The sequence below is a fragment of the Megalops cyprinoides genome, chromosome 21, assembly GCF_013368585.1.
Source record: "Megalops cyprinoides isolate fMegCyp1 chromosome 21, fMegCyp1.pri, whole genome shotgun sequence".
Taxonomy (NCBI): domain Eukaryota; kingdom Metazoa; phylum Chordata; class Actinopteri; order Elopiformes; family Megalopidae; genus Megalops; species Megalops cyprinoides.
The window spans coordinates 15,179,696-15,207,467 of NC_050603.1; the positions used below are offsets into that span (position 1 = coordinate 15,179,696).

Below are 27,772 nucleotides of genomic sequence, written 5' to 3' on the forward strand. Positions count from 1 at the left end.
CTATCTGGTAAAGTGCTTTTTCTAAAAACATCTTACTTTTTTAATATCCAAGGTTGCTCTTCTCCCCTCTGTCAGTTGGGAAGGCTACCCACTAAAGTCCAGCAGATGTACTTACGCCTTTTCAATTACATGCAGACTGTCACCACCCATCTGAAAGGGCCCTTTTGTAGATGACTGCTACAGAAAAAGCAGTCTGCAATTTACCCACCACGCACAAACCCAAAATGAAGACCCAGCCAGACTGAAACCCATAGGAGCAGTAATGCCATGTAATAGCAGCTTGCAACAGCCCTACATGTGAACTTCAGAGAAAACAAGTCTTTGTTTTATTAGTACAATTGCTGCAGGGTCCCCTGTGAATACACTCTCATCTGCCTTTCAGTGCTGAGTTTGCAATTAGAGTGCAAAAGCAGATGTGGACTCAACTGCACTCTTTTTGCCCTTTGAGTCACTGCATGATATTTGTGGCCTGGCCTTCGGCTGCTGAGAATAACAAACACCCAAGGGGCTTAAGAAATGAACATCTCCCCTCAAAAATTGTTTTGATTGAGTCACCTGAGAACCAAATGGCAAAACTGCAGTTGACATGCAGTGGTTGAATGTATTAGGACATTAGACATTTAGACCAGGCAGTCTGAATGTTCATGCTTGCTTACAACAGTGACTTAGTCTGATTCAGAGTCATTATCACCCCAAGTTTTGCTCTCTGTAAGCCTCTTGTACTGGAGTGATATGCAGGGTTGTGCAATACGGCTGTGTCTAAAATAAAAACATAATTTTATTTGTGTTCTAGGAAAAATAATTCTGGGAAGACATCAGTTTTCATGGGTCATTAGAGTTCACATTTCTCCATCGATGATATATACTTTTCCCCCTCTCAAGAAATGACTGAGATGTGCAAATTGTATCTCATGACAATGTGATTTATTTAAAGAACCAGTATAGTGACTTACAGCAGAAATTGTAATAATACAAACCATATTTTATGTTTCACAGCAAAATCAAAGAGCAAAGCCAACACATGTGTTGTGCACACAGTGTTGTTCAAGCACAAGCAGAATATCATATCACATAAGGTAATCATGATAGGACTTCCAGCATATTTTAATGAGATAACATGCCTTTAGCCTCATGCCAAATATTGAAAAAAAACAAAAAAAAAAAAACATTCCACTTCTGGCCCCTCTTTTTTAAGGGCGTCTGGATTTGCTGATGCCCATCTGTGGTGATGGACTGAATCTTTGAACTGGCCTCCTCCAGAGCTGCAGAGGCACATGAAGGCAGAGATTTGCATCATACCAGCGCAGGCGGAAGGCCAAAGGCTTGATTTTTACGAAGGTCCGCCTCTGTGTAAGGGCCACATTTGGCACAATGGCCAGTGCTGTTTGGTCTCACGTTCGCCCCCACAAGCAATGTCCTCTTGTCAGCAGAGGCACTGAAGGACCTTAGCTTAGGTCCCGGACATGACCATGAAATGCACTGCAACAGATACTTTAAGTAGGAGGGCAGATGCCAACTTAACGTAAATTAAGAAAGAAAGCAGTCAAAATGTTTGAGAATACATGTCCTACCAGCTATATAAATATATGTGCAGCAGTTCAAAAAAAAAGACAAGGTGCTATAAGTTTTATCTGAATGAGAAATGAGAGAGCGAGAGCAGCAGCCGAGAGGTGCAGTTTTCCAGCACTCTTGTGTTACAGACAGGAATGTCCCTTGCACATTCAGAGGGTGTTGACAACACACGGATGACTGCAGACTTCACATTTCTGGAACAGAGCCAGGAGGTAGTGCTCATGCACAATGTGTGTTCAGGCCTTGTGGAGAAATGTTGTAGCAAACCTTGAGAGACGTCGGGGGAAACATACAGATTAAATATTTGCTTTTGTCCACATTTTCCCTTTCATTATGCTAAAAGCCTGTAGCCACCTATGGCCTTAGCACATACCAGACAGAGCTCAATGCTAAGCCTGCTTCAGTGCTATGCATGACCTTCTTTTCCCTGGTGTACAAGTTGTAATATAGCACTCAAACTGAAATCTCTGACACTCAAAAAAAAAAAAAAAATACAATACAATACAATACAATACAATACAATACAGTGCAAAAAACATTGGGGATTGAAGATATCCAATCTTGCAACAATGCTTTGTTTCAGATGGAGGGGAATGCAGTGTGGAGCTGAGGAGCCAAACAGATGCCGTGTGTGAGAGGGTGAGTCACAGCATCCTCTTCCTTTGCAGACAGCACCATGAAAGACTTGGATGCCCATTTAGCTCCTTAACAATGCTCTGTTTTAGCACTGAGACTGCAGCCGTCAAAACAGGAAAGTTGGCAAACAGCTGTTCGTATCTAAAGCGATCTGACACATCTTCAGGGGCTTTTGATTGCAGGCTACCTCCCTCGCACTGAATGTATTAATGCATCCGGCTTTGCCGCCCTCTCTGTGATCAGATTCCAAGGGGCGGGGGCGTGACTTAAAAGCGTACTCCTTCCTTCCCCTTTTACCTTTTTTGAGCATGGCTTGGGATGGAATTTTGAGGGCCTTTGCTTCCTTTTTACAGGCAGTTGAGAATAATGCAGGCTAGTCTGACAACTGCACTGAGATTTACAAAGGCACAAATTATCGCCTGATGAATTTCAGTGTAATAAGGTCATTGGTCAGCAGGGACATGTGTACAACACTGTTCTGTTGACCTGAAGTAACTTTGTTTCACTGATTTGCTTGGGCGATTACTTGCAGGGTAAATTTAACATCATACACTGACATTTTACACCCAGTGACACAAGTAACTATGTATTAAATGTATTAAAAGTGAAAGGGAAACCAGGTCAAATCTGATGTGTGATACTTTATGCATTAAGTACTTACGCTTGTCTAATAATCCCACACTCCTCTTTCATTCAATGATGCAAACTAGTCTCACTACCAGCCAGAGCTTTTCATCAACCTGACCAGAGCCATAGAAACCCCTGTGGAAAACTGTGATTTTTAACTGGACTTCCCCTTTAAGTTCTTTGTTCACACCAGGGAATTTTATCTTAAATTTGAACCCTGCAGTTACAAGCCCTGTTTCCTCACCCCTACACCACCTGCGCATCCTGTCTTAGGCTTTAACACCACTGTGAAGTGTCTGTGATCAAATTCAACTCCAACAGACTTTAAAATTGCAACTCCCAGAGCTGCAGCTGTCATCCTACAAATATCCAGCATATTCACAGTTTAAGAAAATTCCAAACAAGGCTGTGGAATAGGTGTGGCTCTAGAACAGGTCATCATCTATAAAACCTTAAGATTGAGAGGAAGGCAGTAAACTTAAGCATCAGTGATGGTTTTATGCCCCATCCACTTTAAACATGCACAAATCATGTGGTGTAGTTCAGTGTTAGCTTGCGTTAAACCAGGGTGGCTTACCAAAAGGAAGGGATTTGCTGTGCTTTTTGAGAGAGGGTTAGGTTGGGCAAGGTGGGGCGCACTGTGTGTCCTGTACATGCTTCGTCTGTCTGGGTGGTTTTATTTTGAGAGAAGGGGGAATTATCTTGATGTTTACCTCAGTGAGAGGAACTGTCTGTCAGCGGTGTCTGCCAGCACACTGTGCCCGGAAGACAAGAACAAGAGAAGAAGCCCCAGGTCCCATCCGTCAAGGCACAGGCTTCCTCCCTTGTAGGGACAGACACTCCTGTTGATAGGGATTTGAGAGGAGATGCTGTCAGCTCATACAGGGAACAAGGCCTAACTGTCTGTACCAAGTCAGAAAGGGAACTGCTTTAACTGTTTATTTTCCTGTTCTCTGCTTACTAAGTCTAATTAGGAAATGTGGATTGTTTCCTTGTGTGCTGTGGGTTTGATTGTTTTTCAGTGGATGTGCGTGTGTGTGTGTGTGTGTGTGTGTGTGTGTGTGTGTGTGTGTGTGTGTGGCAAAGAGATTTACATTTTAGTTTTGAAATAATCACTGGAAATGCTCAGGTCCTCTGCAGCATGATACAGAAGTTGGAAAATCTTACTTACATCATAAGCCTATGAGGGAAAGCAGGAAGGCATGCTGGCATGATTGAGGCTTCTATAGAAGCTTTCCATCCCATTACTACGGCTATTCATGGCTTAATGAGGAAGTGGCAGAATTCCACATGAGCCAATTCACAGGCTAATTGCTTAATTGCTCTTTACAGTTTTCAATCGTGTGTCGTCTATGTGGCTTTGTGTTTTGAGAGTACAGTAAACTGGTAAAGGGACAGTGAACCTATAGCAGAAATCTACATGGGGGCAGCCTTTACTATATTCTTGTCTTAATTTAGCTGAATTTCAGACTGTAGGAAATCAGTTTATTTTTGGGTGGGGACGGAGAACAGTGTGAAATATCATGCATTTATCATTAATATTTGCATTTACACGTCTGCATCTGCAAGTTTTGCCATCACTTGGATGTTACCTTTTTAGTCTCAAGTAAAGTGCTTAAAGTTAGCATATGGCTTACAGAACATTATGCTGTGATTGATGTAAAGTGATTCTTTATGGCTATTGCTTGTAGACCTTTGTGTTGTTGAATCTTTCCCAGATTGGATGAGATATTTGTTAGCCTCTGGTCCGTAGTGCTTTACACATTAGTGAGTGAGCTCACAAATGTAAAACTTTTGAGATCATTTGTGGATAAAACAGCTGATTATAATAAACAACAAGTAAAACAAGTACACAAAAACTGGAAAACCATGCTAAGGCTGATGCAGAATACTGAAAATATTAGCCATTCCTTATAGTAGTTAAATTAATTTCATTGTAAAGGGTCTCAAAGAGGTTCCTGTTGTTGTGCTGCGACATGCAAAGGGTATTGTGACAGTAATGCAAAATTAAATTATGCATTTGTGTGGTAGATACACTTATCCAGAGAAACAGATAGAAGTGAAATTCTACGCATTACCCATTTATAAAGCTAGATTTTATGTTTATTTATTTATTTATGTATTTTAACTGAATGAAAGCATATTTTCTGCCATTGAGAGAGGTTAGGGTTCTACCACCGTTAACTCATTCCCAACCCCAGAACTGCTGTTACAGTAACAAGCAGCATGGTGGTGAAGAGGTTAAGGAGCCTGGCTTATAACCCAAAGGCTTGCAAACTGTGTGAGCAAACTTTTTGGTAAATCGCTGCAGGAAAAAGGCAGCTGTATAAAAGGATAAATGTACATTTGTTAGCTATGTCAGTTATCCTGGATAAGGGTATCAGCAAGGTGAACAAAAAGCAATATAACAGAGAGCAGCAATTTCAGCGGCCAAGCATAATCAACGGCTGTAACGAGCAAAATATGTTAGCGTCTACTACTACTAGCGTCTACTAGTGATGCTAAGAGTGTCTTATGTATTGCACTACCAAACAAGCTGTCATGATGTAAACTCTTACACATGACTGATTAATCATATGTAGATTTAATTGAACTCTGAATATTAATCTAAATTGTCATTATATGATCTGTTTCACTTGCTTGTAGTGACACATTATTTTGCCACAAAATCTGTATTTAACAAATATGAAAAACATAATGTATATTAGTCATTGGGGGCTGGGTTTTCCAGGGCTAGGTTTAATAGGCTGTATTTTGGCTGAAGTCTGCTACCTCTTGCTATAGCCCCTCTAGCTGAACCCATAATAAGGTAATTGGCTGTGATTAGAGGACAAACATAATGAGTTTATTGTAATATGACAAATTATTGTATTGACTGAATGATTTAGACCAGGAAATGCTGACAATAGGACTAGTAGACATCTAAAAGACTGCTGCTGAAGAAATGTATACAATAATATTCATTTAAAGTATTGTATTCAGATGCATCTCGATAACTTATGAGTCCCAGACTGCAATTTTCTCATTTTGCAGTATTGGTAAAATTCTTTATTGATTTCCTTATTTGTTTAATTGTTAGATTTTTAGTTTAGATTTTATTAAATCTATTGTTATTGAATAGATATCTGATTTAAAAAAAAAAACAAAAAACAAACAGACTGAGTCTTCTTGACATGATTAAAAAAGTAGTAGTGTCAAGATATTGTATTGAAACTGCACTGCTAGTTAGATAGTTATGGGGATCATCACCCTCAACAATTCTGCTATTTTGTATGTTTGACAAACAATCAGGATGTCATTGTCATTTTTACAAAATTTAAGAAGCAAAAAAAAAAGTAGTAATAATTGGGTGCCACACAGAGGTATAGGTGATAATTACATGATGCGTGATTAGCAGACAGATGTATCCAGAGGCAATTTACAGTGTTTCTGACAGTGTCACATGCTTCCTGACAATGCTGACTGTAGTTAACATGTCCTCTTTTCAGTTCATTACATCTGTCGGTGCATTGGGGGTGGGGTACAGATTATTATTCCAAATTCCAAGATAAAGAACCGATGTGTCTTCTCCACAGTTGTTGTTATTGTAAAGGGATCCTATAGGTTATGAATATAAATGTATTTGAACTTTCCTCTGTGCATCCAATGGAATCACAGAAAAATCAGACTTTGAACATTTTTACATTGCCCACTCCAAAGCAGAGTCTCATAAATGTGTGTGTGTGTGTGTGTGTGCACGTGCGCGCGCTCGTGCGTATGTGTTTGTGTCTATGTAGAGAGAAAGTGAGAGTTACACACATTCCAATATGTGCATAACAATGTATTCATTAGGGAGGCATTAGAGATATGACATACTATGGCACCAGTTCCGCAAGCGAGTATCTGATTACCACCTTCTGTTAATAATTTTGATCTAACACACAAATAATAAAAAACTGATGGTAATCTTCAGTTTTCAGTTTACATGATAAGTCTCAAAAAACAGCTGCAAGTGAATTCCCAATATTTGAAATATGAAAATGAAAGAAGCATTGTGCTCGGAAAAATAAGCATTGTATTGCTGGAAATGCAATACTCTGTCGGGTTGTGTTGAATAGTATCTGATGGAAGATATATATTAAAAAAATATGACCAACTGTTGTATTGCCACAATAGCGAACCTTGTTTGTAACCCCAATTCAGCAGCACAAAACCACCAGTAAGCACAAAAGATACAGATAAATAACGTAAAATAAGAATGCATTCTGGACTGTGACGAAGACACCAAGTAGTACATAAATGAGATAAAAAAAGCTATAAAATTGTGAAATTTCTTACTTCATCTTGAGAAGAGATTTATGGTGGTGTATGCCATTTCACACCCTTTCAGTGGCAGCCCTCCACATTGGAAGCAATAAACACAGCTTTCCCACATCTTCTCTGCTTTCTGCATCTCTGTGTGTCTCGCATACAGACAATCAGATGGAGTCTGTCTGGAGTGCAGTTCCCTACCTTGGAGCGGCTGCCGATTCCAGACACGGGAACTGAACCTCATTGGCTGGTTCCATCTCGCAGCTGTGCTGCTGACCCAGTAAACTAAATTCAAGCGAGGCTGGATTTGCGCCACCTGATTGGCTCTCGCTGTTTCACATGACCATACTGCATGGCATCCTCCGTGTCTCCACATGTTCTTATACATTACCTCCTCTAATCGCCACTCTGCTGTTGGATTATTGGGAGGGGGGTGGATATTTTATGTAAACAGCTTGGGGACAGGGCTGAGGGACAGGAAGTAACAAGCAAATTGCAAACAAAACAGCGGGACAACTATTGTTATGATTCTGGCAAAATATTAACTAATATTAACTTCCCTTTTGACAGCAGAGCTGGGAAAAAACAGTTTTCCTGGTGCTGCCTTTGTCCTGTTTTGGCAGCCATTGCTTTGAGAAGTGTCTTGGCATAGGGAAAGGGCTCCTACCTCATTACGATTCAGCAAGGGAAGTGGATGCCTGTGGCTGACCTGGCTTGGAGTGACTGATGTTGGAGGATCTGACTCGCCATGGGAAGTTTTCTTTATTTACTGCCTTCATGGGACCCGGACGACAGCGCTGCCGTTTCCCACACGCCATCTGATATTCTCTCCCCTCCCTCCACTTTCCCATGGCCTCATCTCAGCTCAGCGAAGCTTTGGAAATCCGACGTCCCATCCACGTATTGTGCTTTGACAGCGGTATATTGTTTGTTCGTGCGTGGGAGAGGGGTGGTGGTCTGGGAGGACGAAGATAAGCCTGGAGAACCGGTCTCTGACTGACCCAGCTGTGTCAGCCCTCTCAAAGTTTCTCCCTTGCTCTCAGCCTCTTCCTCTCCCTCTCTTTTTCTCTCTCTCCCCGTCTTTCTCAAACAGGAGTTGCTCCTCAGGGGGCTGTAGTCAAGTATGTTCCAAAGCAACCAGAACATGTTCATACTGCCTGTGCAATTAGCAAGTAAAGGGAGCTCTAGCACATATGTTTGCTTCAGTGTTGCTAATTTTGTCAATGTCAGTTTCCCCGCTTAAACTGTTGGGGAAATTTTGTATAGTACACAGCTCAGTGTCTGTAATGTTGAGTTCTCTGTAATCTGTGATAATCTGTCATGTGCATTGATTTGAGTTATTACATCTTGATCCATTCAATACTTTAACTTCCACTTGATGTTAGAACAAGGTATGTGTTATGTTTTGCTAAAAGGTTATAGTTCAGGTCATAAGTTCAGTACAGCCACAGGTAACTGCATGTTACAGTAAACACAATCAAGGAAAATTCACTCAAAATGCTGAAATATGTTATTCCACAGCATTTCTCAGGATTAGACGTGAGGCAATGAAATGTGTGAACTAGGGTAGAATTCTGAATGGTGTATTCACAGAAAAACATGACACCATTGCCCTAAGACTTGCATTGTGCAGCTGCAATCACCTACAAATAATTTTTCTATGGAGGCTTTGAAATGGATTATTTGTATTTTGTTATTGGTACCACACATATAGGACCGAGATAAACCTATATTGGCCTGTGCGAAATGGAGTAAATATTCAGGGAACTTCACATAGTTGTGACAAAATGCAAAAATCCAATGCAAGTAATATTAACCACAGGATTATATTTATGAAACTAGGAGAACAGTTATAGCACAGCCATCATCAGTAACCTTGGTCAAATAAGATAGGAGAAAACAAAATGCTATGGTCTTCTTAATAGTTATAGACATGAGACAGGGAGACTATATTTAGATGTCCTGTCAGGAGGTGGAATGCCAGAGTTAAGCAGCGTGATGCAACAGTGTGAGTCTGCTGTGACTGAGATCAAAGCAGGCTGTCATCACCAAAGGCTGGAGAAATGGTCATTTTTCCCCCTCAGCCAACATCCTGTATCACACATCAAAGTCTGTGACCTCCAGTCCCTTTGAATGGTATTTGTGTGTGTGTGTGTGTGTGTGTGTGTGTGTGTGTGTGTGTGTGTGTGTGTGGTGAAGGTGGGGGGTGGTTGTGGGGGTGCATATGCATTTGCCTTAAAGCAGACTAGAAGTGTGGGAATGCCCTCCCGACACAAGGTTATTAAAATTCTATCCTAATTCAAATCAGCTGTTTAGACACGTTGTTTGTAGAAGGATTCGTAATTATTAAAAAGTAAAACTACCATAACATCCCTTCGGTTCCGCAGGCCTTAAACGGTGCTGTGAGGTCCCAGGTGTTTGGGTGGCATTCAACAGCCGTGCCAGCTCTGCCCCTTGTCCTCGCAGGAACCCTGGGTGTTATGGCAGCCCTCAGGGATTGTAACGAAGCCGCATGGGCACGGGGCCAAGGTGCCAGCTGTGCTGCTCCCCTGCCTTGCCTCCTGTCCCGAGCTGGACGCTCTTCCTCCCCAGTGGTTCCACTATTTAGCCGACTGGTATAATTACACACCCGTGGGCTTCCTGTCCTATTGCGTGTTTACATCTCCAGTCGGACCAGTTTAACTCTGTACTCATCCACCTCTACCACTGTTTCGACTTTTCGCTCCATGTTGAAGATTGTGGAACATGGTAAAGGTCAAGCACCACAGTGCACCAAGACTCTCATCCAAGTTATTAAACAGAGTGTCATTCACCATTAGCATATGCTTGCATACTTAACTCTGATGTCGACCGAAATATCCTAGAGGCACTATTCCAATGGTACAGTCAGGAGGTGATCAAATGCTGCTTAAAGAAAGGCTTAAACTCAGTGCTGTTCGATAAAGATAGACTCTCAAGGCTTGGTTTCTGTTTCTCAATCATACATTTATTTTTGAGCTGCTATTTGACTTCGCCTTCTAGTTTGGAGACAGGATGGATTTATGTTTATGAGGATGGATTTATGACTCATTTTGAAAAGCTGATATATTTAAATAAACCACTCCAATGTCTGTCAGTCTTGGCATTTTTTTTTGTGAAGGTACAAAGACAAAATTAGTTTAGCCCACTGTAAGATACATTGTTTGTGATTACTTATTTTGACATCACCATGGTTCAACAAAGCTAGAAAAGGCTTTTGGGGCTGTGTTTAGATGTGTTGCTATTTGGTGCATCTGGACAGGTTTATGATGTCACTTCCTACTTTGTGTTTGTCTTAGGGGCCCTTTTTGGATGATTATCGGGGGTGAAGCTTATCCTGGTTTCCATGATGTAAAACAACTTGTTGAACATGCTCGTCCCCTGCATAGGATGTTGATGGAAAGATTGCCATGACCCGCTGGAAACATTTTCTCCCATGTCTTTGATTCAGCTGGGGATAGAACCCACCACCTGCTGATGAATGGGTATACAGAAATCACAAGCCTATTGTTTTTTTTATGCTGTGATCAAGTTGTTGTGTATTCCTTCCAATGTCTGTAAATAAACAGGAATTTAAATCAAAGCATATTTGTTTTTTATCTATACTTTCTTGCTATGTAATTACCCTCTCATTTGATGTTTTAATATAGTAGTAAATGGCATTGTTCTGTCATTTGCAGAAAATGACCTACTTTGATGTGAGTTGCTGTGGTTAGGCAACACACATCAAACATTAAGGTACACAGTACAATATACCTTTTTCTTTTTTGGGGTTGCTGATAGATTATTTTAATCCCAGTGATGCTCACCTTTTCCTGTTGATATATTATTAGTATAGTATATTATTCATTTAATGAGCACTTATTCCCTGTCTGTGCATTTCAGGTTTGTTATTTTCCATTCATTTCTGAATAGAGGGACTGTCAGATTTGGATGTATTCATTATTCACAAAACACCAACAGCGGACCTGAGGTCATTCACTGTGCTAATTTGCATCGCTAACATGCCTGACACCTTGCCTGCTGCACAGCATATGTCGTGAATGAACAGGTGACTCATTTCTCACATATTCCCACAATGCTTTGCTCAGTTTCATTGAGAAACAATTTTATCGCCTTGTCCCGGTGGAAACCTGTGAAAACATGCAGCTGTGATACATGGAAGAGGTGTTTAACTTCAAATGGCAAAGGGAACCTGTAAATGAAGAGCAAAAGGAGGAAACAATTGTTTGATGAACGCACAGCTAGTTTTAAAACCAAAAAAGAAAGAATCCAGTGTACAAGCGTGTGTGTATTTGTTCCAGCAATTTGGCTTAATTGTTAATAATTAGTTCTATTCTTGTATGCTTACCTAAAACTCTCTGCAGTAACATATTCCTTCAGCATAAGGTGCAGGTTTAGTCTTTGGCTTTGAATTATTTGCAAACACAAAAGATTTGGCAAAGAACATAATTAAAAACTGGAGAAAAAAAACAGCATACACTTGGAACACCAGGAACTCAGTTTGACATGGCAGATCAAAAGTTGGCATGGAAGATTGTGAGCGTACATCCTACGGAGGCGTGATGGTAGCCTCACTCAGAACCCTCTTTAAAAAATAATAATAATTGGAGTGTATAATAATAATAATTGGAGTGTATATTGCAAACTCTAAACTGCCAGAAATGTTGATGAAAGACTTTTTTGTAACCAATTACTTCATTTTTATCCTCACATCCTCACACCTCATGATAGTTGCAGACAGTTGTGTAAAAACTGCACACACATGTAATAAATGTGAACTCAACAATAAAGAGAAAACTCAAGCTTGCATCCCTTCCAAAATATTTCCATAGTGCATTTTTTTGACAGGAAAGACATTCTACCTAAGCTTGGATTGGTGACTGCCACATCTGGACTGATATGAAAATCATTCCATAATTCAAAAATCGAAGGAAGAAGGGTGGTTCACTATTAAAGGAGTTAGACTGTACTCTTATGCATGCCTGCTGTGTGGGTTAAAAACAGAAGTACACAGATTTCAGACAAATTTCAGTTACTACATTCATGAGAAATCTGCACTCAACACTTATTTAATTATTTAGGAAGTTGGAGATAATATGAGAGATTAAAAGGCTTTGACATTCAGCATTTGTCAGTGTCAGTGAAAAGATATTGGTTTTTCTGTTCTGTATTCTGCAATGCTTAAGGCCTAGCCGGATGGAAGTAATCTTAAACCCTCACAATGGACTTCAAGAGACATGGTACATTATTGCTATGATGTAAACTGAGGAATGATATCAAATGAGCTGGATAACATCAAACAGTTTGCTTTTGTGTGTGAATGACATGGAGCTTCTACATGGAGTACTACGATGCAGACTAAAAAAACTAAGACATGCTGATAATTTTTTCCATCCAACTGTTAGCCATTAGAACTCAGGCAGAGTATTATGCCCTAAAATATAGGTGGTCAACATGATCTGGAGCAGGAGCCAGAATTTACCAGTGTCATCATGGAGGGTCACGGAAAAAATGTGTTCAACATTTTAACAGCCAATACATTTATTATATTGTCAAATGTTTATATTCATCTGTGTATTCATTTGCATGTGGAACCAATGCTAGTTTACACAACATGAAGGGGGAGGTGATAGGATGACTATCTTGTCAAACATGTTGCAGTTCCTTCTTTTGGTGAGAGGACAGAATTCTTCTTGCTCAAGAGTGCCCTCATGTCTGCCTGAACTGTAAAAGCTTTCTACCATGTTTCACAGGACTCAGCAGCACCATTTGAAATAATGGCATTAATCCAGTGAACAGTGGAGGCGTTTTTTGTTCCTTAATATTTCGGGGGTCATACATGAATTTATGAAGGGTGACATTTTGGCTACCCTTGTCCTAAAAAAAAAGCTCATGAATGAATTTAAATGTCAATGATATCACAACAATGCTGGCTTTGGTACACTCCGACCAATGTCCCATTTCTGAATCTAGAGGGCACATTTACTTTTTGTTTTCTAATCTTTCCCTGGTACATGCACCCATACTGGTACATACTGATGCCTTAATCTGTTTCTATTCACATTCAAATTGGTTGGGTCTTGGCATAATCATAATAATAAACAATGTTTTATTTCAGAGAAGCTGGCAGATATGCCACAGAGATGGAGCCATATTATCTCTGGGGACTCAGCTCATGGGGAATGAATCAATATCATTTCAAAGCTTATGAAGAACAGAGCTTTTTCATTACTCCCAGAACTTATTAACAACTTTGCTTTATCCTTCAAGCCCTATGCTTAATTACATTTCAGGGAAAAACACGATTATGAAGAATAAAAAAAAGTTTGGATTTTAATAGCTAATGAAGTGTTTCGATTACAGCGTGGAAGACAAAAGTTCTGTTTTATGTTATATTCCTTTCACACATAAATGAACACTACTAGTCTCTAATGATGACTGTGCATATTTTAACCAAATGAAAAGTGGTTACTGGAGTTATTATTGTATTGTTTTCCAGCTTGCTCCATTTGCTGTCTTTAATTGAAGAACTTTCATATTGCATTTTTTATTCCTTTAGACATGTTTGCTTAACTTATAAATGTGGAGGGAGAAGTTTTGGTGAATTTACTTGTTCAAGGGTTCTACAGCAGTGCCCCACTATGCTTACCATTAACCTGCTCCACCACACATAGACTTTTGTATGTAAGAGGCTGATGTTGATACAACACTTGCTCTAAGACTACCATCATGAAATGTGTATTTTTGTTTGATCACATAGTTCTTCACTGTACAGATGCAGCTGTGGGACGCTTCGCTGTTATGAATCTGTGACCCATAATGCACCTCCCCTCAGATCTCTGTGGCAGGCCATGAAAGGCAGACAGGAGACTGAGCGATGAGGCCTTTTGACCGAAGTCTGACCAAATCCCAAAGAGGGCCCCTGAACAGCTGACAGAAATGTGATCGCGGTCGCTCTCCTCCACATCCCACAGCAGGCGGACTGTGGTCAAAGTCTGGGATTGAAGCCACCTCATGACTCATCCAATCTGCCCATTAAGGGGTGATTAGCTGGGCCGTGTCTGCAGTTTGAGTTCCCCATACACAGACATACAGCCCCCCCCCGTCCTCCTCCGTCTCTGCGCTGTTTCAATCTGCCAATTACCAGAAGATGATGTAATGTGTGCATATGTTCCCCACAAAAAATGGCTTAAATTACATCCTGGCCCTGGCTGTTTGGAACATGTTGTGAGTGCATCCATAATGAACTGGGGCCGTTATCAGTTAATATACATCACAAATAATCCTCAAATAAGTTAGACAGTATTATTTTCAGTGTGTCACAGTTACTTCAAAGCAAACAAGAGAAAATTCTGAAGTTTTCCCTTCCCTTCCCTATCTGATTTTTATTACTTGGCTATTAAAAAAAAAAAAAAAAAAAAAAACTTAATGGCTGAATTTCAATTGTGTCACACACACACACACACACACACACAAAAAATGACCTTAAATAGAGAATGTCATGGTGAAGAATACATGAAAACCACGAGACCTTTGAAACCCTTTCTTTCTTACTCTCATTCCTTTCAAAAGGTATAGGATTTTGAAGACAAGAATGACCTTACTATGAATTGCCCTTGTATCTGAATACGTTACTGTAGCTGTTTCTTTCAGAACATAATAATTGTTTTGTAATGTCTTCCAGGAACCAAAACACCCAGGACCTGACAATGGTAGAGGTTTCAAGAGTGTACTTTGCTTGTTTCATTTGTGGTCCTCCGACTGGCTCATTTTGCTTCATGCCACTAATTTATGCAGACCCGACAATATTCTGATAATGTACAATATGACAACTGACAGCGTATTGACAACGTTTGTATGTTTTACTTACTTCTACTTACTAGGGGCTTTACTGCTTGTTGCAACATGATGCAACCATAATGAATGAAGGTCTTGGTCACTTTCCCTTGTTATGGCTAGTCTGAGCTGAGTGGGTTAGCTGGCTGCAGGACAAGCTTACAGATAAATGACAGGTGGCCTTTTGTCTGTTAAAAAACACTATGGAATCCCAAAAGAAAGACCCAACATGAAAAAAGCCAAGCAAAAAGGACAGCTTTGGAGAAGATCAACCCACAGGTCTTTCCATCCAACCCTAGAGGCCCTAAAACAATGGCCAGCCAAAGCCAGGAAGCAGGCCAGGCCTGACTTTTAGTGGCCCCATTAACATTTTAGTAGCCACAGGCTGTCAAGGAATGGATAACTTTGACCTCTCTGTGTTTTCAAAGGTGACCTCTGACCCCCCACAGTCGATCTCATCCACCATATGCTCTGAGGCACAGAAGGAGTAGTGGGTAAATCTATCTCTGCTGTCATCTTACCTCTCGAGAGCATATGCTGTGTACAAACAGGAGCTACTATGTGGTAAATCAACACCCTAACATTAAAACTGAACAGGGCTCAAGTCCACAAAATAAAAAAAACATACTTAATACTTGATCTCATGGAAGATGTGACCCATCAGCATCTGCAAATGAGCACTTAGAGTAACATGCAGACACAAAGAAACCACCAACAAATCAAGCTTTCATGAAACCCCATATGAATTTGGTAGCCAGGTCAAGCTGAAAATCTGCCTTTGGAGTGAGTATATGTGGAAAGAATTGGCTAAGCAAAAATCAACACACATCAGATTGTCCTGCTGTTTGGAATGATAGTGTAAGGGGATTCTGAAAACTGCACTTGGTATAATGATATTTAGAAGTCAAATGTTAAAAAGTCTAGCATAACATTTTTTTTTTCTGTGTAAAATCAATTCTTTTTTGTAAGTTAATTCAGTCTCAACTGATCTGCCTTCCGGGCAACTTTGCCTTTGATATCGTTCCCACTCTTGGCTTGCACTGGGGTATATCCTGAATCAAGCGCCTAGGGGGGAGGGGGAAGGGGGATTACCAACTGCAACATTTACTTTGTTTCTGGGCCTCTTAAGGGTTTTAAACAACAAGATGTGAAGTTTAAAATCCTACCAAGCATGTAGTGGGAATACTGTCAGATGTAAACCTGCCTCAGAGGCAGATCTACCTTGAGGGCAAATTGTCCTTCGAAGTCTGTGTGAAAACACTGCATATACAACTACATCAGTCTTCATACTGAATGTCAATATGTTTTCGCAAAGATTTTGCATAGGGATTAATCGCTATACATCTTATCCACTGTACAAAGTTAGAAACTCAGTACTTGTTGAAATGAAAAAGCCTTGTTCAAACGGCTCCTCCACCGGGAGAGTAAAGAATTCACTTCAATTCATTATAAATCAGAGATTGGAAACCATGAACCAAGATAATCTCCATGAGCAAGCGTGCGCACACACACTGGGTCTGGTTCTGCAGCAAGCTCCTCCAGGTTGCCACACAAACAGACACACACACACACACACACACACACACACACACACCTGATAAATTCAAATAATTCCAGCAACTGATATGAAACCTGGGGCAATGTCTCAGATGTAAACATTTCGGTCTAAACAAACAATTTCCAAACAAAATCTCAGAGAGGTGCAGGATACCATTGCCAATATTCTGCTTACATGGAACAGCGAGTACCCATACCTCTGTCTTCACCATTTCCATCACAGCATCATTTTCATGCATTGTCTTATTCTTAAAGAATTCAATTATTCATAGAACTGCAGATGCCATCACAGTATCACGACCCTTGGGTATGCCCCCCGACATTCATAGCTGACATTTTACCTCCCACCCCTCATCCCCCCCTCAGATGGCGCCTCTATTAAAAACAAAGATTCAATTTTTACCTCCAGAAAGAATGGATATCTGCACTAAACTGGAGGGTCTCACATTGTACACTATGCAAGACTGTTAAAGCAGTTCTCAGGGGGGGGATTTCTTCTCCTGAAAGAAAAAAAAACAAAAACTCAAGACCATCTATGAATAAAATCAGTTGAAACGGCAACAAATGCTACTGCTACTACTACTGCTTTTTTGCATTACGTACACCCCTCGTTATTATTAGACAAAATCTAAAAGAATACTAGCCCTCATGCCAAACAATACTGCTAATAATTTTGCTGCCACTTTCATAAAATCTCATTGCCATTACTATCCCCTCTGCTTTCTAAAATGGTATCATATGTTCTTACCACTTCGCCCATACCTTGACCTTATAAGCATATGGCCTCATTTAACTTATGCTGAAGCCAAATAAAGAACCCTCACACTGCTTCAGCGAATGTCCGTTGTCACTCATCAACTGCAATATAAAAATAATCAAGAAAGCATTACTGATCCCTTCAGCAATTTCTACCAGGCCACCCCGACCTACCTGGATTTATCCAGGGCATAAATTTCTCTGATAACACGTGCAGATCAACCTATTTAGTTTCAAAGAAAATTCAAAGAAAATCAGTGAATTCACAGGAAAGGCGTGAAAAAAATACTTATTATTTTGTTTTTTTTCTGTTTTTAGCTGTAGACAGCTGTGAAATAGGTCTGCATCTCTTCAGGTGAATTAAACTCTAGTATAGCTTCCCCATTGCCTACGTTCCAATGGTTACATGTCAAAAGCATTTTATTTGCACAGAGGCACCTGGCAAGGATATCTATTATACCCTATTCCTGGTGCTTCCATTCTTCAGATAACTTTCTTCTGCACATGCAAAGCCATATGTCTTTTTTTTACATTCAGTCCATGGTCTCATTAACAGCTTCTGAAACTTTTATGGTTAATCCATTAAGTGATAAAAATCTGAGATACTGTCTCTAGAAAATCCACTGTGATGAAGCTAAGAATCTTCATCTCAAACGACCTCCATTTGGTTTTAAATATTAAGGCATCCCTATTTTTCCAAATGCTTATTAACCTCAGTTTTCTTGCACTGGTCAAAAAAGCACCAGAGTTTGTCCATTACTTCCAACAACTCAATTAAGTAGATAAATGGAGAAACCAAACAAAACACTTATGGTGAAACAGAGCATCTGGATGCACCAGAAAGGTCTCCCTATTCATAGATAAGACCATAAAACATAGCTACTTCCAACATAATTCAATTGGTATAACATTAAAAGTGTGGTGAAGTAATAAAATCTGTAAATTCAATCCATTTCCTGCCCTACTTGTGCATCTGTTATAGTTATCTTTCATAAAAATCAAAATGACGGAGAGGGCATGGGCCATTTGAGAAGTAACACAAAAGGTACAACCCATACACAGAAGACGTGAGATACCTTTTTGAATAATCTCGTTTCTGTCTGGTAATTAAAGAGAACAAAGCATAATGATGAATGTGCAATCAGTGCTCAAAACAGTGAAAGAGACAATTCCTAGATTAGCTACTTTCTCAAGAGGTGTGAATTCATAAATTTTACACAAAGGTTGCAAAGGTTGACTGTGATTGACAGAACATAAAAAAACATATGTACATATTTATGTTAATACTGAGCAAAACAGGGATATTGACATAGGAATACTATATCTGAAGTGTAAAGCTTTATTCTACATAAATATAAAGAGGAGGACAGGTTTCAAATCACTTCCACTGTTGGGGTGACTGTTGAGGTCATAAATCCTTTTGGCTTCTTTTTTGTAGAATGATCCTCTTAAAGGCACAGGGCCACAGCCCAGTCTTAGACTGGCTCTTCGTTCAATACCTCAGAGTATATAAATCAAGCCTTAATTCCCCATAGGCACCTCATAATCTGTAGCCAATTATGTGCCACCTGGTCAACTTTGGTGCCTCTGGAGCCAGTGGTCAAGGTGACTGGCGTTGCTGCATGGATGACCTCTGAAACACTGCAGAATGTTTATACTAAGTGCGGCTGTTTTTTTTAATAAGACATAAACAAAACGACAATATTGGTACAGTTCTTTTGGATAAAGTTAAATTGTTCATTAAAATGAAATCCACATGACTATACAATATACATAGTATAGAGAATAATGTGAATTAAAGTATACTTTATGGCCTTTTCATATTTCTTGTTCCCTTTTGCTGAAATGGCTTGAATTTTGTGCCCTCCTTCTTTTATTTGATTATTAATGTTATGAGTTTATCAGCTGAATTCAGCTCTTCAAAATGAATGTGCAGGTTAGATATCTTGAATTCACTGTCGGCTTCATGTAGTTAAGGCCACAAGCACTCTATAGGTTTTATGAGTATACTTAATGTCAAGTCATCTGGTTTCTGTCTCAGTGCTCTGTCAGGTTACTGTTTACACTGTGATGTAATTAATTCCCATGTTCCTACAGTGACTGTCACTCAACCGGCATTGCAAAGTGCTGAGATAATCATTTTACACCTGCATGGAAAAAGATCCTCTGACACCGTTTCGCCTTTAACGACAACTTCAAAATATTGAACTGGATTAGGAAACAAAAACAGTGTTAACATCACACGCCTGTGGTGGTGCGTTTCAGTGTCTGAGCCTGCAAAAAAAAAACCCCGCTTCTGGCAGCGACACCCGCCGTTTCCGTCTGTCTGTCTGCGGAAGGGGCCACACATGCTGTGCGGTTCTCAGAGGGCTGAGCCTTTGTGAGTAGGAGCGCCGGAGCTGCAGCCCAGACAGCTTTGTGCGTCTGGCACCGTGCGAGTTAGCACTTCTATCCCTCCAATGTGCGCGCAGAATGGACCATCTGCCCCGCTCACAAAAAAGTTTTTTGGTCGCTGTTGGCTTGTCTGTCTGCCTTGACTCCGGCTTGTTTTTTCACATCTTCCCAGGGCTGGCAGTGGGCTTTTTGTGCAGCTTTTGCACGGCAGTGTATACGTCTCCTTCTGCCAGATGGCTACCCCTGGAATAGAAATCCGGTAGCTCTGTTCTGACCTTTACTCTCCACATCTCAACGCCATGCAGTGAAAGAAAGCCCTTTTTAAATGCGCTACCGTTTTTGGAATTTTAATGTATTGTTAAAAATGCTTGTCCAAAGTGAATGCAAGGAGCTAAAGACCAGAGCAGGTAAGAAGATGAATCCATCGTGACAATGTAGTCATGTGCTGATGTGAACGAGATAATCTGCTACTTTTCTTGTCAACTTCATAAATTAATAGGTGACATTGTCACGTAGCACACACATGCACTTATAGCACATGTCTAAGTAAAGCCTGTGACCTACACAAATATAGGACAGCTCAAAGAGAATTTTCTCACTGCCTACAACCCCCAAGTCCTTTACACAGGGAGCGGAATTCAGCACTTATGACTCCAGCAAGAGTGTTCAGGCAGATTCATTTACATTTATTCATTTGGCATGCTTTAGGGTTCTTTTTTAGTACACCTCTGCTCTCCTCCACCCCCTGATTGCGCTCCCTTTCGTGTGCCACACCTCTTTTTCCAAACTGGTGCATTTTTGTCTCCTCCCACACTCCGAGGTCTGACCTGGTCTGCTTCGGAAAAAGCTGTGTGTGTGCCTGCTTGTGTGTGTGTGTGTCTGTGTGTGTGGCAACCTGGAGGAGTTTGCTGCAGAACCAGACCCAGGATTTATTAATAACAGATCTTGGGAAGGAAGCTGGGCTCATTGATGTACAGTAAACAGTGTTTGAAGTGTCTCATTTAGATGTTTATCGAAAATCCCCTACAATTAAAGGGTGGTGTACTTCTTTAAAATTCACATCAGACCCCTTGATCTCTTGAATCTGAAACTGGCTGTCATTCTTGTCCAAAAACATTTTTGTCTGAAAATAAAATCTCTTTGAGCCGGTTTTCAGGCCGTGTTGACCAACATCATACCAGTTTTTAGTGTACTTTCAGGATAATCTCACAAATAATCACAGTCATTAACCCTGCATTAATTAAAGAATTGATATCGAAAACAGACACCCTTACCCAGGTCAATTTACATACCTTACATTTTTATATATTACCCATACAACTGGATAATTAATGAAACTATTCAGATATAACCCTAACTGTTACTGAGTGCTACTGCCTCTACATACACTAACTAGCTGGCTCAACATTTTTAATCATTTATTAAATATGGTGGCATGGTAATCTCTGACTTTTACACCAGAAAAGAACTTGCATTAAATTATGAATCAAATTTCAGAGCAGCAATACCTGATTATCCACCTCCAATTCATGCACGGAATAAGATGTCCTTCAACTTTGAATTGCATGCAGACATTGTGAATATTTCATGTTTGCATGAAATTTGTAATTGTAATTTGTAACATGTAATTTGGTGGCAACAAATCTAAATTGAAATGTCAAAAATAAATTCTTTTTCACTGTGTTTAGCTATCTTGTGTCATCCAATATGACTATAGCATGTTGTCAGCCTCAACAATTTCCTCCCATCTCATTAATTTCCATGACATAATGAGTGGTGGTAAAACGTCCTTTTTTTGTTTTGTATTGTTAATTTGTGTCAGAGTGTGTGCAATTTTCTTGAGTCTCAGATAGGATTGTGAAGAGTTTGACAATATACAATCACGTTACAATCAAGTTAAAATAAATAACGTTAAATTTCATGTTAACCTGATCTTCTTATTTTTGTCTTTTTCATTCATATTTTGTTGAGTTTAAGGTGAATGGGAAAGGACTAATAAGCCTGACATAGCTAGGTAAAGACAAGAAATTTAAAGGGAAAGAACCACAAAGTTATCATATGGCTAAAAACAGCCCTTCCTCCCAAGCCTATCACACGTGTATATTGGCTGCTGTAACACTAGCACAGCAGGGAATGTACTGCTGTGAAAAATCTATAGTGAAAGCAAAGAAACCAGACCCAATAAAACAGGTCACTAACTGAATTAGCTTCAAGCCAGTATTTGCTTTAATTTGGTCTCTGTGAGGGAGCATATTTACTCCAAAGCCCCAAGGTAGCCCATTCTGGGCAGTTTGACATGGCCTAATTTCAGATGACCAATGCAGCAACAAGTTTGTGTTAGTTCCATGTCTCAGAGCTTGATAAATTGATTTCATCTGGAGTTTAATGCTGTTTTTGGTCACAGAAACAATTTTGTGAATTCTCGTAATGCATTTTCCCAAATCACCAAAAACAACAATGGTCCAGCATCACTCACGCTTTCACGAGGGAGTATTTCAATATTTCAATTTATTCTCGACTGTATTTGCGTTCCTGATATTTTTGATCATATTGATTTTTGATTAGGGTCATTGTACGTAAGTGAACCTTGCAATGTGGGCTTGTGGGAAGGTAAAAATATCCTCAGCTTACTTTAATTTGGACATGTGTATGTGTGCCTGTGCGCGCGCGTGTGTGTGTGTGTGTGTGTGTGTGTGCGTGTGCGTGTGCGTGTGCGTGTGCGTGTGCGTGTGCGTGAGAGTGAGAGTGAGAGAGATTTAGTGTTAGTGAGAGTTAGTGCCTGTGTGAGCGGATGGGGCCCTTTAAACACCCCTGCTGATAGCCTACATCCTCCTAGAGGTAACAAGGGTTCACAAAGGGTGGGCCCAAATGTTCCTTGCAGGGAGGAAAGAAAAAAAAAAATCACTGTAAGATTATGACAACTGTACATTCCAGCATTTGCAAGGGAGATTCATAGAACCACATCTGGCCGAAAATGGCATTTTCACTCACCTCAGTTGAATGGGAAGGATTTTTTTTACTGTATGCTGATGGAAAGACTTTCAGTACCTCCTACATAGGAACATACAGACTTCTTGTCAACCTGGCATGTGTAACGGTTCATGTGATCCTGAACAGTACCTTTGGGGCTGAAGGGAGTGCCGTAAATTTCACAGCAGCTGCCCATGTGTGACTTCAAAGAAAGATGTATGTACCATTTATAATACTTTCAGGAAGGACATGTGTTTTTTATGATCTCCTTTGTAACAAACCCTGGACCTTTTTCTCCCTTCCTTTTCCTTCCATTTTGCTCTTAAGGCTGTCAAGCTCACATTGGGCTTGGTCAATCTTCAAACGTTTCTTCGAGCCCTTCACTACCGAGCGCATTGAAATTAATGGAGCCGGAATGGAAGACAGTGATGTGTGCTGGTGTGCCTCTCATTACAAAGTGGACCCCACCACCTCCCTCACTACTGTCATCACCTTTGTCTACACCATCCTCTTCTTTAGGGCAAAGAAGAAAAATGGATTAATAAAGTTGTAGCTATAGCTTTAAAAAAAAAAAACATCTGTATGCCTCCTTTTAAATTCAATGGCTGTCAACTTGAGACACATGAAACACTCCATTTGATGTAATATATTCAAAGTATATTCTCAGAAGCCTATCAGACAACCTTTAAATGGGCTTAATGCGTATGTAGTTAGCATTTGGTTCATTTTTACTATTGCTGAAACCTAGGGAGGCATGTTTCAAATGCCAGTGGTGTTTAAAGAATTGGTTGGATGGCATACCTCTATACAAAGACTAATGTAAACACATAATTGCACTCCATATGACCTTCACAAAGCTTACAGAGCTCCTTCATGTGTGTGGCAGTACTGCTCTCTGAAGCATTCATGAGTACCTACACTGCTTTATCACAGCTGACACAGACGGATATTGCACATGTGTAAAGAAAATGTAGCTACACACGAACATGTGACATGTCATCTTTCATAAAGCGCAACCCTTCCATAAAGCTCATGCGATGTATGAAATAGTAATGTTATGGGGTCTGACCAAAAGCAGCCGTCTGAAATTGCCTAGGAGCAGGACTGTGGCCCTGTTTCCTGTCCGTCTGCCCTCTTGAGGTCTCAGTGTGACGCGGCGGACGGGCTAGAGGGGCTGGCGGTGGCGGGCTTGGCAGCGGGAAGACGCGGTGTCAGTCCTGATGAGGTGGGCGTCCAAACCCGGCAGATGGGCCACAGCAGCTGGCAGCAACCCTCTGAACTTTGTCATTGATAAATGACTGCATCGCAGCAGCTGGCGAAGGCCGTGCGTTGCCGTGGCATGTGGGGCTGAGCCGAGGCCTGGTGGTGTCCTTTCACACAGCTGTGTCTCATCTGTCAGGCAGGAAATGCAGGGGGGGGGGGGGGGGGTTGAGCGGGAAAACGTCCTGGAAGGAAGTGACAAAGGGAGTCTTGGAAGAGTCACACTCAGAAATAAGGGCCAGGTCAGCCTGTAATTGCTGTGTGGATGGTACTATAGTACAGTGTTTCTCAATCCTACTCCTGGCGGCCCACTGTCCAGCATATCTTATGTCTATCCTTGCTCTACCTACCTGACTGAACTCATCAGTGGCACTTTTGATTAGCTGAGCACACCTGATTTAATCAAGCAGCAAGGATAGATAGAAGATACGCAGGACAGTGGGCCGCCAGGAGAGGTTTGAGAAATGCTGCTATAGTAGACTCCATTCAACTTAGCAACACTTAGATTGTGTTTTTTGTTCTGTTGTGCAGTGGTATCAGTACAACCTGCAAACCATTAAAAAGGGTGGACAATGATGTTGTTTTCTTGTACTTATTGGTAATGAGCTGAAGTGAACAGTAGTAATAGAATCACAGTATTTGCAATTGTAACATCACATTCTCTTTCCATTTCCTACTTAAATAAATCAGATTATTCCATGTACATCTCTACATTCTTTATGTGCAAAAGTGTTGTATGACGGCACTCCAGATGTATGGATGAAAGCTGGATATACTGTATCCATTCTCCATTTTTCCTTGTTTTATTTCTCTTTGTTGCCCTGTTGTCCTTCTAGCATGCACTCCCACGACCCCATGAGCTACACCATGAACTTGAAAACTAAACATAAGCAATGTTTTCATAGCAGAGACCGCATGTGTTCACTGAATACATGGTCACAGCTCAGGCTGCATTCATAGTGAGACAATGGTTGCTGCGGCTTTCAGAGAGCACACGCCCTTGCAATTTTATTACATTTTGTGGAAAATATACAACAGTTGGTAAACTGATGAACAGGTGAGTCAAGGTTTAGATTGAATCGAGCCTTTTAAGTAATAGGTTTACTGATTTACCGTATTTATACTGTGTGATGGTAAGAGGGGAGAGTCAACAGGAAAGTGACATGAGTAATCACAGGAGCTTGGTTTCTGGTTAGATGAGATGATAGGGTTTACTGGTGCTAGACACTGAGCCTGTCTGCAGTACTGTGATGCGTCATTTGTTGGTCATTTGCTGACATATACTTGAAAATAAACCACAGCTTCCTCCTCATAATCCATTCAAACTGTGCTAGATGTATTGTTGCTGCTTGGATGGGGAAAACAAATCTCAAGTTGCTAACCACCAGCATCTTTGAACAATGTGGGGTTTGGACTTCTTGCAATGTTATTGTTTTAACAAAAAGTACAACATCTTGAAGGCATCCTAGAGGTTAACTATGCAGCATTTCACTGAGTTTTTATGAAAAACTGATATCAGTGACATTCATGAAATTGATTCAGTGTGACTGAGTTTCTCACTCTAGTTTTTAAAAGCAAGATTACACTACAGTTCTGTGAACCATGAGAAACTCCTGATTTGCATCTTTAGTCTAACAAACCAGCGCACGACTTGGCTGAGCAGACCCCTCTAACGAATTAAATGACCTGTGTTGGCCTCTTTCCACACCCCAGGGTAACCCTGAGCCATTTACATTTGAAAGTCTCTTGAACTGTGTAATGGACTTCCACCATTGCAATATTGAACAAAGCCACATACAGTACTTATACATACAATTATATGCCTCAGCGGGGTTTTACAAGGGACATCGCTGGTTCAACATGAAAACACAGGCATTACCTTTTAGGCCTCCGCAAACTGGATTGTGGACTGAGAGGTTGATAGAAACCATAGCCGAAGCAACAGGGACATTATGCTTGTACTTTTCCCTTTTTTAGCTAAGGAGAGCTAAGAAACTTGACTGGCTTTTTGGTCCAACTTATCACCTTTCAAGATTATTTTTAATCAGGTTTCAACAAAAGACCACAGCTTGCAGTGTATTAGACTGGTAGCCAAATGGATTCCGTTCCAACATTGAGCCTTTTATCTCTCATGCTATAGCAGGCCAGATTAATGGTGTCTGGGAGTTGGGCTGGGAGGAGGCTGGAGTATGTGGAGGTGTGAACGACTATGCTTGAGAGGCCCACAAGCCAGCACCCCAGGTTCCTTATGTTGCAGCATGGCAAAGACAATATTTCACATGAAATGGGAGTTAGATGTTCCTTCAAAACAGCATGACATTCACCTCTGTGAGAAAGCTAGGCAAAGTCATTTCCTCTCTTTGTTTTGCACAGATGGTGTCTGTTGCAAGAATACAATAAATTTTATTTTTGGCATTGTTACACCACCGTGTGAAATAAGAACAGATATCCGCATTTAAAAACAAAAATATCACTCCATTTCAGTTAATGTTCATGTTTTTTATGCTTAGTGGGTGCCGATGAAGAATTATCTATACTGTTCCATTACGAACAACCTCACTTTGTATTATTGTGACACTTGGCATTTCAGCTCTTCGCCAATTCCATATATGCATTTTCCATTACTTTTGTCTTGTGACTGAACACATACATAAATATAAATCAAAAATTTGCATAACCCCATTTTTTTCCTGCCATGTGAAATAAAAAGAATCCAACCTTCAGCTTCCCGACTCACTTGTAATTTTAAAGAACCCTCTAGAATCTGTCCCTCTTGTGAGACCTGCTATCAACACGTGATGCCATTCAGCCTCCCATTAGGCATTCACTTTGAAGTCAATGCACCCCCCCCCCCCCCACACACACACACACACACACACACACACACTCCCATTCTTAAAGCAGGTGGACAATTCAATTGCAGGTGTTTGCAGCCTCATGGAGAGAGCTTAGGTGGGGAGTGAATTTTTCCTTTTGTGTTTGAGAAATGGGCGGCTACTCTTGCTAACCACTGAGACAGACAGAGAAAAAACATTTTGCATGCGTTTAATCACATGTAAATCGGTCTGTTTTGGGGGACTTTAGTAGCAAGCATTTTGGCTGATGTGCACTAGATCCCCTGTATTAGAGTTCAGAGTGTCTGGAAACCCTGCTCATAGATGCCATCTTGTTGCCAAAATGTCTGATAAACACAGAGATTTAATAGAGCTCATCAGACTGGCGCTATTTTCACACCTTTAAAGCTCTGAAGAAAAAAAAAAACTGCCAATACACAAGAGAGACAGATTGAAAAGGGATTCTTTCACATGGACTAATTGCTGGTGAATTGTAATTTTACTGAACCTTAAATATTAATGGTTTGTATAGTGGTATGCCAGTAGCCTGCATAAATCAATAAATAAAATAAATTATTTAGAATGCAATTTCACACATATTCTAGTGTGCATTTTCCAGTCCAACAATAAATGTAATTAATGTTGGGGGGAAAAAAAAGTTTTAGAGGAAGTTTTTAAAAAAACGTCTTGCTGATTTGACATTTCAGGATAAGCACGTGCTTGGTAAAAGCATGTAAATGTCAATATCATACCAGTTAGTTTATGATTATTAAGTATGAAAGGTTTATGGCAACCAGGCTAAAATTATCAATGGCTGTCATGCTAAATTCATCAATGACCCACTAGTTTTCACAAACTCCTGTCTGTCTGAGCCACACAACACAGGTGTGTGGCAAGCTGTATGTTTGTAGCACTGGAAATTCTGACAGACCAGCGCCATTTCCACACAGATGTGGTAGGCTATATTCCATGATAGGTGTGCAGGAACCCCACAAAAGAAATAATTCCACATTCATCCA

At 40.4% G+C, this 27,772-nt stretch overlaps 1 long non-coding RNA gene across 1 annotated transcript in view; it reads left to right on the top strand.

Annotated features, from left to right (window-relative positions):
- Positions 1-10,643, top strand: part of LOC118768911 — a 48,081-nt gene extending 37,438 nt beyond the window's left edge. The window contains exons 3-4 of the long non-coding RNA XR_005004464.1: positions 2,156-2,211; positions 10,443-10,643. This is a non-coding gene — a long non-coding RNA (uncharacterized LOC118768911). The remainder of the gene's footprint in view (positions 1-2,155; positions 2,212-10,442) is intronic.
- The last annotated feature ends 17,129 nt before the right edge of the window (positions 10,644-27,772 follow it).